Genomic DNA, 11,792 nt, shown 5'->3' with positions numbered 1-11,792 from the left:
CGAATGCCGCCTGGGGGTAGGAGGCAAATGGCTGCCTGACTTTTCATAGGATAGGAAGCAAATGCCGCCTGACTTTTCATAGGGTAGGAAGCGAATGCCGCCTGGGGGCAGGAGGCAAATGGCCGCCTGACTTTTCATAGGGTAGGAAGCGAATGCCGCCTGGGGGCAGGAGGCAAATGGCCGCCTGAGGTGTTTGTAGTCCAATTATACTTTCAATGTCCTTTTACCCCATTGGGAGGACTTGTATAATTTTAGAAGGTAATCTAGGTTAGAACTTTGGTCGGTCACCGGCTGATGTCTTTTGGACATCCGGGTCTCGAAGACTTGGTCGTTCTTTAGATTACCCAGGTCAGGCGGCTATGAGTTAACCAATGAGGTCTTTCAATTTTTGCCGCCTGCATGCGTACGTAAAGCAAACGATAGAGTGCTTTCTGCGACGATTGCACCCGGAGGGGTGTCGCCGGACGCCATATTTCACATTGGAGCAGGCGAATTTACCAAAATGTATAACCATCCGGCCATTGGCCTCATGTCTTTTTCAAGACGGTTATATAGCCATTGTACAACTCTTTTTGCCCCTATCGGGAGAGTCCGTGCAATTTGGAATGAAAAACCTAAGTAAGAACTTCGGTCGGTCACTGACTGATGTCTGTGGACATCCGGTGTTCCGAAAACTTGGTCGTTCTTTTAGACTGTTCTGGTCAGACGGCTATGGATGGGCCGATTTGGCCGTCCAATTGTGGCCGGATGCATTGGTACGTAGAGTAAGCAGGTTGGCTTCTCTCTGCGACGATTGCACCCGGAGGGGTGTCGCCGGACGCCATATTTCACATTGGAGCAGGCGAATTTGTGAAAAAAGCAGTCATCCGGCCATTGGGCTCTGGTCTAGGTTAAGACCGGCTGTATAGCCACTAAGCGGTTTTGTGCTTAGCTTAATTATCTGGCCATTGGCCGCATGTCACTTGGACGTTGAATTTGCTACTAAGTTTCAAACTTAGTTTATTATCCGGCCATTGGCCTCTCGTCACTTGGACGTTTATTTAGCTACTAAGTTTCAAACTTAGTTTATTATCCGACCATTGGCCTCACGTCACTTGGACGTTAATTTATTATTGGAGTTTGGACGGTCCGTCAGATTACATTGAAATTTAATCAATGAATTAATAATAACAATTATAACAATAATAATGAAGACTATCATTACTATCTTAATGCATTAATATTATTGGAGGGAATAAAATCATATTATACGGTTACCTCCAATATTCAAATGCTTGGTGCGGCTTTGAATTGCTTTGAAAGCTTAAGAACCGGAGCCGAAGATATCACAAGCTCCTTATTGTAGTGTCATGCGGCACTTGTCATTTCATGCCGCTTGCCTTGAACTTAATTTGCCGCCTGTGCTAGCTTATACACGCTTGAACACAAGTTCTCGAAGGTTGACCGGCTATGGGATGTCAAGCAACTGAGCTTGAAGAATGATTTTGATCACTGATTACACAGGCGGTTACTTTGCATAATAATGATGAACAAAGCAGCCATGGCAGCCGGCTTGAGAATGCACGAAGCAGCCCTTACAGCCGGCTTTGAGGGTGATTAAAGCAACCACTTATATGAAGAATATGGCAGCCACGCGGTCGGCATTGATAAAAGAACAGAGCAGCCCTTACGGCTGGGCTTAGTTGGAGATCAAAGTAACCCTACAGCCGGGCTTAGTTGAAGCAGGATGCAGCCCCACATTCGGCATAATCGGGAACAAAGCAGCCCTGCAGTTGCCTTGATTGTGATCACCAGCTGTCACCTTTTATAGTGGTAACCGGCTGCTTTAATACGAGTCGGCATTTTTGCCACTTGGATTAGAGCAACTTGGGTTGGCTATGTGCTTCACTTGAGAATAGTACAAGGGGTAGCTATATATACAGACGACATTTTTGCCACACATCCCTTGCCACTTGTACCGCACTTCTTACGTGAGTACATGTTTGGAAGATAATTGAATTATTAATGTTTATGATAGTATCAATCATAATGCCGCCTAACTTGATGCCGCTTGAGTGTTCAACTTAACAGGAGGCTTTTAGGCTTAGCTTTTACTCTTGCTTGAACATGGTTGTTTGTAATAAAATATTTTTAAAACAATGATACAGTCGGCTCTTGATGCCGAGCCGGGTTGCATGGAGTGCCGCATGACTACCAATGCAACTACTTTCGAAGTCCAAGTGTGTGGGAGTACGCTTTCAAGCTTTTGTGATCAGTTGTCTTCATGGAGAGTATAGAGCTTGAGATTTCCGCTTCTTAATCTTACATACAGTTGCCGCCTCACTCACTATATTGCACAAAATATAGACGTTATTATTGCCGTTTTGTGCCCTCAAATGCAACTTTGCCGTCTCAAGAAAACTTCAAGCAATTGAGTTTCTTTAATGATGATACAACCGGTATTGAGGGCCGACTCACTAGCTTTGCTCACTCCCAAAATTTGAGTGAAGATATGACCATAGACAGCCCCTAAATTGAAAGGGCTGGTATGCCGCTTATATACTTCGATGAGCCAAAGCTTGCATAGCCACAGCCGTATATATACTTGAGTAATATGTAATTGCCGCATGCCATCTCCATGGCAGCCTGTTTTATTGATGCTAGAAACAGCCTCTACAGCCGGCTTAATTGCGGAGCAACAATGCCACTGCAGCCGGTCTTGATAGATGAACAAAGATGGAAGTTTGCTGCTAGAACAATCTTGGGGGCCTGCTCTGGCTAATGAGTTATATCACCTTGTTTGAGCTTGTTCCCAAAACCTTTTTAATATGGAGCTGCTCTTGGGAAGACATATTAAGTTTTGGCACTTATATATTTATACATAAATGTTTATTTAACAAGCTCATAATTGCCGCTTGACACATGGCCGGCTTACTAAAAGATTATATAAGTGTATTTGGCTAATTTAACCCACTCACGATGATAATCATTATTGTGTAATCATAATAATGATCTGCAATTTTGCATGGTAGCCCAACTAGCTTCACGCACAAACGCTGCTTAAGGGGTGATACACCCGTTAACTCTTCATGACATGGTCATCCGGGCACCAAATACCGGTTGCCCCGTTGATAATCACCATGTGATGATACTTATAATCATCATGTTACAACAATCATCAAGTTCCGGCTGACATCAACAACTAATATTTTTTTGATGCCGCTAATGCTCATTCTCAAATGATGAGCCATCACGATCAGGTGCCGGCTGCTGCTTATGTTAATAAAACAATCAAGCAAGCCCGCTTTGAGGTCGAACAAGACAACCATGGCAGCCGGTTTAATTGATGAATAATTAATGAATATTGCAGCCACTTACGGGCCTTGCGGCCAGCTTTGAGGATGAACCAAGCAGCCATTGCAGCCGTTCTTGAAGTTCAGCAGCCCCTTCAGCCGGCTTTTGAGGATGAACAAAGCAGCCCCGCAGCCGGGCTTGGTTGAGGCATAAATTAGCTGGCTTTGATAACCACCTCTGCTGGTTGGCTATAATTGCCGAGTCTGACTTGTTAAGGCAAGAAAAAATAATGGAGCTCTCTTTTTTCCACCAAAGTTGTATGTTCATACAAAATGGTAGAACATCAATCAGACGTATTTTTTTTTAATTCAATCATAATAATGATGAGTAATATAGCAGCCATTGCAACCGGCTTTGAGGTTGAACAAAGCAACCACGGCAGCCGGGCATAAATGAGGCAATCAAGCAGCAGATCCTACGGCTGGGTCTGATTGAAGCATAGAGCAGCCCTCACGGCTGGGCTTGGGAATGAACAAAGCACCCCACAGCCAGGCATAATTGAGGCACAAGGCACCCATGTAGGCGGGCTTAATTGGTGAGTAAGGCTGCCCTCACAGCCAAGATAAATTGAAGCGCAATGCGGCCATGGTAGCCGTTTAATTGAGGCACCGATCATGGCTCTGACCGGCTGCTACCATTGCTAGCAATCACCGAGTGATGACATTGGAGCAAAGCTGCCCTATGCCGCCTAACTGTTTTAATTTCAAGATTGACAACTGCCGGCTGTATGCACTCTTGATTAAATGATGATGCTTAGCCAGCACAAAATCCATCTGCGTATGCTAACACAAGAGCCGCTTGCATTTGCGAAGCTGAGGGATTCCTTATATCGATGGCACATAATTGCCGCATGTGTTAATCACACAATCAAGCAGCCAACTTAGAGGTTGAACAAGAGAACCATGGCAGCCGGCTTTGAAGAGTGAACACAACAGATATGGCAGCTGCTTATTTGAAGAGTATAGCAGCCACGCAGCCAGCTTAATTGAAGAACAAAGCCCTTACGGCTGTACTTGGTAGGAGCGCAAAGTAGCCCCGCAATTGTCTGATGACCTTATTGATTACGCTGACCGGCTGCCACCATTGATGATAGTAACCGACTAATTTGTTTGGCAAATAATTTGCCAAGCCGCTTGATGGTGCCGCCTGAGTCATTGCTAACATTGAGCTCACAAATTCCCTCAAATGGAGAAATGCCGCTTATGTTAATAAGGAGAAGCGTGTTAATGAAATAATGGAGTAGCTTGAATTGATATATAGTGCCGGCTGTCCTAATACAAGCAAGGCAGCTGCTTAATAGAACAATGAAAAATGATGGAATCTCTCACTCCACTAGTTAATGAGCTAGTGAACTTTTGTGAATAAAATTAATGAACAGGCTAGCTGTCAAAAACTTGGAAGTATGAAAGTGAATGTCACTTGCCGCATGCATGTACCCCACTAATAACAAGAGTTTACTCTTCAAAATTTATTGTATTATATTATGTATAATACAATTAGTAACATTCATATACATATATATTTGTTAATATATATGATGCTGATAGTATCAAACTATCAACCATGAATAGCATGCGGCCATGATGTTGATAGTATCAAACTATCAATCATAAATAGCATGAGGGCCGGCTGGGTGGCCTGAGCATGCGGCCGGCTCATTAAATGAGTCGAATTAAAATATGGGAGTTGGCAAATTTAGCCGTCTCTCCCCTAATAAAATTTAGATTAAACGACATTGCCCTTTAACCTTCAAATCTGCACGACTTAGTCTGACAGGCCTTTTTGGCCGCCTGACTTTCGACATTCAGCCTCATGATGCCTGCTGTACTTGACATCTGGCCTCATGACGCCTGCTGCCTCCCAAAGGAGGCTCCTCCCTTGAGTCGGTGATCCACAACCGTTGTGCCATTACAGATGTGTCTCCCCACAGACGGCGCCAAATGTTTTGGGGTTTTTTGTACGTACCCGAATGGAGGGTGTGTACGTCCCTCGGGAGACAGATCCGTAATGCAACACTCGAACGACCCGGACACCTGCAAAACAACGGACCCCGGGGGGCCGGAGGTTCACCTCCGACGATCAAGTCAGTGATCGAAATAATGTATTTTAGAGAGAGAAAGTAGAGAGAAGGGAGAGTAATTGTGGGGGGCATTGCCCTTGGAGAGAGAATTCGATCCCTTGAAACTGATGTAAAGATCAGTATTTATAGAGCATTGGGATATGCGCCTCTTAAGTTATTTAACCTAAGTAGATTGGCTTCCCATCATTTTACGGTTTCTAGGGTTATGGGCTTAGAGCCCATTTTCACCCTTCTATCATTGAGTGACACGTGTCATGCTCTAATTGGCTCATTGAGCGCTGAGCTTGCGGACAGGTGTCGCGGTTGCATTGGTCCACATATAGGGGGTATATTTACCCCAAACACGTATTAGGTTTGTTTAGGTTGTATAAATTGTATTTGATCTTGGTGTAGTCGTTTGACGACGCGATTATTCCCTCATCAGTATTGGAAGAACTTGGCACAAGACAATAGAGACTGGCGCCAGGAGATGTATCTGTCGCCAGGCGACAGAAGCATCGCAAGGCGCTGGCTCTGCTTTCTCGACGCTAGTTCCTACATGCCTCTACAGCTCTCTGTGTTCTTAGAATTTTCCAGTTTTCGCAGTATTATTTCAATTCTAGTTGTGAAAGATAGTTCCTAAATTTTTCTTACGTGAAAAATCCTATGTTTTTGATGCATTACGGATAGTCTTTCCAACGCGGACCCTTTTTATGCATATGTCAATAATGTCAATCAAAATTACGCACATGAAATACTTAGAACTTTTCCAGTCTTATCCACTCATACTAAATCATTGCCAAAATAAATTTTAGGAATCAAAATAGAAATCCTCCCAATAGAGTCGCCAAAAACTGAAAGAAATATTTCAAGCATTCCAAACTTGAACCCCACTGTGATCATACACTTAAGCATGGTGGCGTCCAAAGGGAAAGAAGCTAGAGCAAAAGAGTTGCCAATAAGTTTTAGGAACTTGTACACCGATCACAGGGTGAAGGTTACACCCCTTAACGATCCATGAGATCGTCAACTCCAATAAGTCTGGAATCATGACTGGATGTTCGGGGATGAGGGTACGAGTCCAATCTAATAGAGAAAGAACCCGCCTTATAAAATAGGCCTCTAGCTACTTTATTCTACTCATGTTCATGTGCGCTTTCTGACTAACATGCAATCATTAAGTTAACCCTAAACCTGTTTAATCTATGTTGGTTGAATATTAATGTACAAATAAATCTATTATTGGTGATCACTTGAATTAAAATCATATTAGCCTAAACCAAATTATAAATTATTTTATTAGGCGTGATTTCAAGTACAAATTCCCTTTAAACCTGCATAAAAGGCGTGATCAAGCAATAATAACAATATTAACAAGCAACATAATCTTAATAGCAATCATCATAATTATAATAACTATCTCAATAAAGCTTAACAATAGTAGCAAGATCCTAGGCATGATACTAACAAGATTAATAACAAACCCTAGCATGTCACTAAACATATAAAGATCAAAGCTTTAAACCTAACATGGTACTAACATGATATTGATATGACATTAGAAAACATAGGAAGCACCCTAAACATGATACTAGAAAGCAATGATAACATCCTAACATGATACTAGGAATTAATAAAATCTAAGCACGCTTTATACAAGAATAGAGTAATGAAATTACTCACTTTGATTCCTTGTACCTCTTTCTAATAACAAAATACAGGTGTTAGTAAAATTCAATAGAATATTAAATCAAACAAATAAATTAAATAATTGAAAGAAAGATCTAAAAAGTTTAGACTGGATTTGGGTCCAAACCCTTAGAAGGTATTAACCCTTCACGTCTAGGGCGAAAGCAATTTTGAACTTGGCTAGGTGTGTCAAGATCTCGTGAATGCAGAATTGTGTTTGTAAAAGGGCTAGTTTAGAAAACAAGAGAGAAATAAAGCTATATTGCTCAAGAGAGAAGAGAGAGAATTAGGTGATTGTTGATGAGAGTTGATGATTTGAAAAAGGAGAGATATCACCTCTATTTATAGGAAAAAAGAGGGTCGAAGATTAAGAAAAGAATCCAAATTCGAATAGGACTAAAACTCGATGGACAGCAGTTTTTGCGGATTTTGTTTTTATCATATCTTTTGATCCAGAATTCAAAATAAGTCATATAATATGTCGTTTAAAATCTCTTGAAGTATACTTTCCAATCCATTTAGAATCAGATTACAATATTATGTAGATAAAAAGATATGGCCGAAATATTGGGACGATGTCAGTTTTGGATAGAGTTTCGTATTTCTTACATATCTTTTTCCTTATAGCTCGGAATTAATATTATGATATATCATTAGAAAGATAATTTCAAGATCTATCCAACCATATAAAATTTGGATAAATATTATGAGTCACAATAATAATATCTGACTGTCTTTGAAAATCTTTAAATTCGAATAGAATTAGGACTTCAAAAAGGAAAGTTTTTATTTAATTCAAATTCCTTAATCTTATCTTTTCAAAACGGATAATTAAGATCTTTTAGAAAATTATGGAAGCTTCTAAATAATCCTAATTAGTTTAGGAATGGGATTAAGTCTTTGGACCCTCCACATGATCATTGGGTCGCAGGTAAAATCGGGTTTGGGCCTAGTTTAGTATTTTGGCCATAACTTCCTCATTATTCATCAGAATCTGGCTTATAATATATCGTTGGAAAGATCTTTTCAAGCTTCATCCAAATACACCATTATTGGACCCTTATCATGGACCAAACTAAACTGGATTGAACATTTCTATAAATAGAGCAGGTTTTCATAAATAGAAAGAAAGAGTATTAATAAAAACAACTGCATCAACAGACTTTCCATACTTTCACTTCATTCAATTATAATTTGATGCAAAAGGTATTCAGCACTAGGTTTGGTTTTGGGGAAACACAATTAGGTGTCTATAATATTGCAACTAGATTGGATGAAGATCCATCTGGAACTTGTGTAGATCAAACTATGTATCAAGGTATGAATGGCTCTCTACTTTACTTAACAGCTAGTAGACCTGACATATCTTTTAGTGTAGGTCTGTGTGTTAGGTTCCAAGAAAATCCAAAGGAGTCCCACTTGATATCAGTAAAGAGAATCCTTTGATATTTGAAAGGAACTGATGATCAGAGTCTCTTCTATCCTAGAATTGATTCTTTTGATTTAAACGGCTTTACTGATGCTGACTATGCAGATGATTTGGTTAACAGAAAAGTACTATAGGTATGGTACAGTTTTTAGGACCTTGTTTATTTTTTTTTGGGGTCTGAAGCTGAGTATGTGGCAGAAGAAGCATGTTGTTCACAAGTTCTATGGATAAAGCAATAGGTTAGAGATTTTGGAATTATTTTTGAATATGTTCTTATTTACTGTGATAATACTAGTGCTATTTGTATTTCTAAGGATCCAGTTGAACACTCAAAGGTAAAACACATCCAGATTAGGCATCACTTCCTAAAAGATAATGTGGAGCAAGGGAATATTAAGTTAGAATTTTGTAAAACTGAAAATCAAATTGCAGACATTCTGACCAAGCCTTTGAATAGAGAAAGATTTGAGAAATTGAGACTGGAACTTGGGATGATCAAGCTAAATTGATTGCTTCTGAAGTTCCAAGATATGGCAAAATCGAAAATATAAATTAAGCAAAAAGGGCATCTAGAACAATTTTGGTGTGATAAACATATCTGAAGTGTCACCGTTGTTGATCACTTGACGTTAGTTCACTAAACACTCAATTGCGTTTGTAATTAGTAATGTACATTGCATGTGTGTACAAAGCGAGTTCCAAATACGTGTATTTTCATACAGTAATTTTTTTTTTCGGAAATTGAATGAATTTGGAAAGAAAAGGTTTTTGGTAAATTCATCCTGCCTAATTTATTTTGTGAAAATTAATTGAACATGTTCAATTAAATGACTGAACAGTAAAACCATTCAACTCCCTCACACCACCTCAATTAATATAAAAGGCATCTTCACCCACCATATATTATTACTGTCAAATCGCAATTTCTCATTGTGAAAAACTTTCTACAGCCTTCCTAAAACCCTTAATTGCTAAACCATGGCCATAATTACTTCCATAGCTCTTCCGAAAACTCTCAAAACAACCAAAATTATGAATAGGAAGAAGTCACCTCACTTCCTATGGTAACCTTTAAAGAAACTCAAGCCACGAATAAACCATCCTCTTCCTCAACCAAGCAAAACCTTAAGCTTGCTGAAACAGAGGAATTGACTTCCGAAGCAATTCTCAATAGACTAAGAGAGTGGAAGCTATTGAAGGAGAAGAGAAAAACAGTAGAAGAACACATTAAGGAGGTTGAGGACTTTGAAAAGAAAATGGAGGATTCTAAGAAAAAAGATTCTGAAAAGGAGGAAGAAGAGGAAATCACTAATCAAGCTGAACTTGAATCACAAGCAGGGAGGTATGTTGTTGGTCATCGAATTGATTTAAGTTGATGTAGGAAAGCTACGTTTTTAGAGTTCATTGATTTGATTAAGTTGCAAGGATGGGAGTACTTGTTGTCAAAAGCATCTAATAATTGCATGTATTTGATTGCTATGACTGAGTTCTACCAAAATTTTCAAGTGAAACAAGGAGTAATTTCTAGTGAGATTGACAGTGTAAAAATTGAATTTGATGTAGAAACCCTAGGGAAGATTCTGTAAACTCCAATTGAAGGGTATGAGACCTACATAAAGGGAAAATCAAGTGTTAAGGTAGGAGATTTTCTAAGTGGTGATATAGTTGAAGCTTTGGGAGGAAAAATTAAAGGGGGATCGGAAGAACATAATGTGTCACAATGATTAGAGCCCCATGAACAAATTGCTGTTTAATCTTGTTAAGAAAACTATATTGCCTAGAATTCCAAGAAGGGAGAAGCATGTCTCATGGGCATGGCAGTTATCTTCTTTTTGTCAAGAAAGATAAAAGTTATTTCCGGGTTTTTTGTGATCTCCTCGGATACTGGTCGCGTTCTTCAGGCAATGAGACACAGACACCTGCAAAACGAACAATTACTCCTTTACCGGGATATTCGCCTCTAACAATCAAGTTAGAGATCGGGAAACGAAAAATCTAGAGAGAGAAAGAAGAGAGAAGTTGGAGCTCTTTAATGCTCTTTTTAAGGTTATGTCACAATCCACCCCTCCCATCATAAATGATTGGGGTATTTATAGGGGTGAGAGTGTGTGCCCCTTTAGGGTTTGTACCCTAAAACTCCGTGTCATGATTGGCTGCGCAATCAGAGAGTGCCACGTGTCGTATGGGAGCGCCGCTTTGCGGCTTTCAATGATTTTCCTCGGGGATTTGGGCCCTGATGTAATAAGGGCCCTTTATCTTGCTGATTTCAGGTGCTTTTTAGGGAATCAATCACGCGTCATCTTCCCATAGGGACACGTGTCGCCCTTTGACTGGGCCACGTGTCACTACGGGATTGGACCACATTTTTGGGGTTATTTTTACCCTAAACATTTTCCCCTCAGAGGGGATGGCTCGTACACTTACAAGCCGCCTCCTCTGATCCTCTACTCGTCTTAATACATCCGAGTATGTGGAGATTTGAGCTTGTTGCAAGGGCGGACAGATCATGTCCTCCAAAAGGGGCGGACGATTTTAGACCAAAAGTCGTGTCTTGTCCGCATAAAATTTTTCCCGGACTGATAAGGTCCGGAAAGTAGGCGACCAGAACTTGCCACCTGGGTTTTTGGAAGAAGGTGCGGACGCTAGGTCTCTTGGGATGGATATTTGAATTCCGCTGACCCGGCCGTCCATTTGGACGCACCGTTAGTTGTCCGTCTCTTTTTTCATCCGAGTTGACGGAACCCTAATACCAACGTTTTGAATTCTAGGTTAATTTTTTTCAAAAAGTAACCGTTCGAATCCTTAGGCGGGAAAGATGATTTTACCATTTTGCCCCCATAAATTTGGCCGATAAATATGAGGGGTTTGACTTCATTTTGGCACTTTACAATCTTGAGAATTCTAGAGAGAAGTCAGAGCAATTCTAGAGAGAGAAAGTGATTTCTCCTGAATCTTGAAGAGCTCCGCTGCGTAATTTGAGTTATCAAGACATTTTTTTAGTTTTCCGGTCAATCTTCAAGACCTTCAAGAACTTGTCAAGTTTTCAACACGTACAGAGGTAGGCCGCCTACTATTCTTCCTTTTTCTTTACTTGTGTTATATTCTTTATTTTAAATCTGGCTCAACACTGGGCTTCGTCCGTTTTTCCTCATGAGGCCGGCCGTTCGCCTGGGACTGAGGAGTCTAGAGTGGACGGAGAAGATTTGTCTCCTTCTTGGAATGGGTCTATGTCTAGTGCGTACTTGCTCACTTCCACTTATTCTTCTCTGTCCCTACAGGCGA

Source organism: Chenopodium album, chromosome 20, assembly GCF_948465745.1.
Source record: "Chenopodium album chromosome 20, dcCheAlbu1.1, whole genome shotgun sequence".
NCBI lineage: Eukaryota > Viridiplantae > Streptophyta > Magnoliopsida > Caryophyllales > Amaranthaceae > Chenopodium > Chenopodium album.
This window is presented reverse-complemented; position numbering follows the sequence as displayed.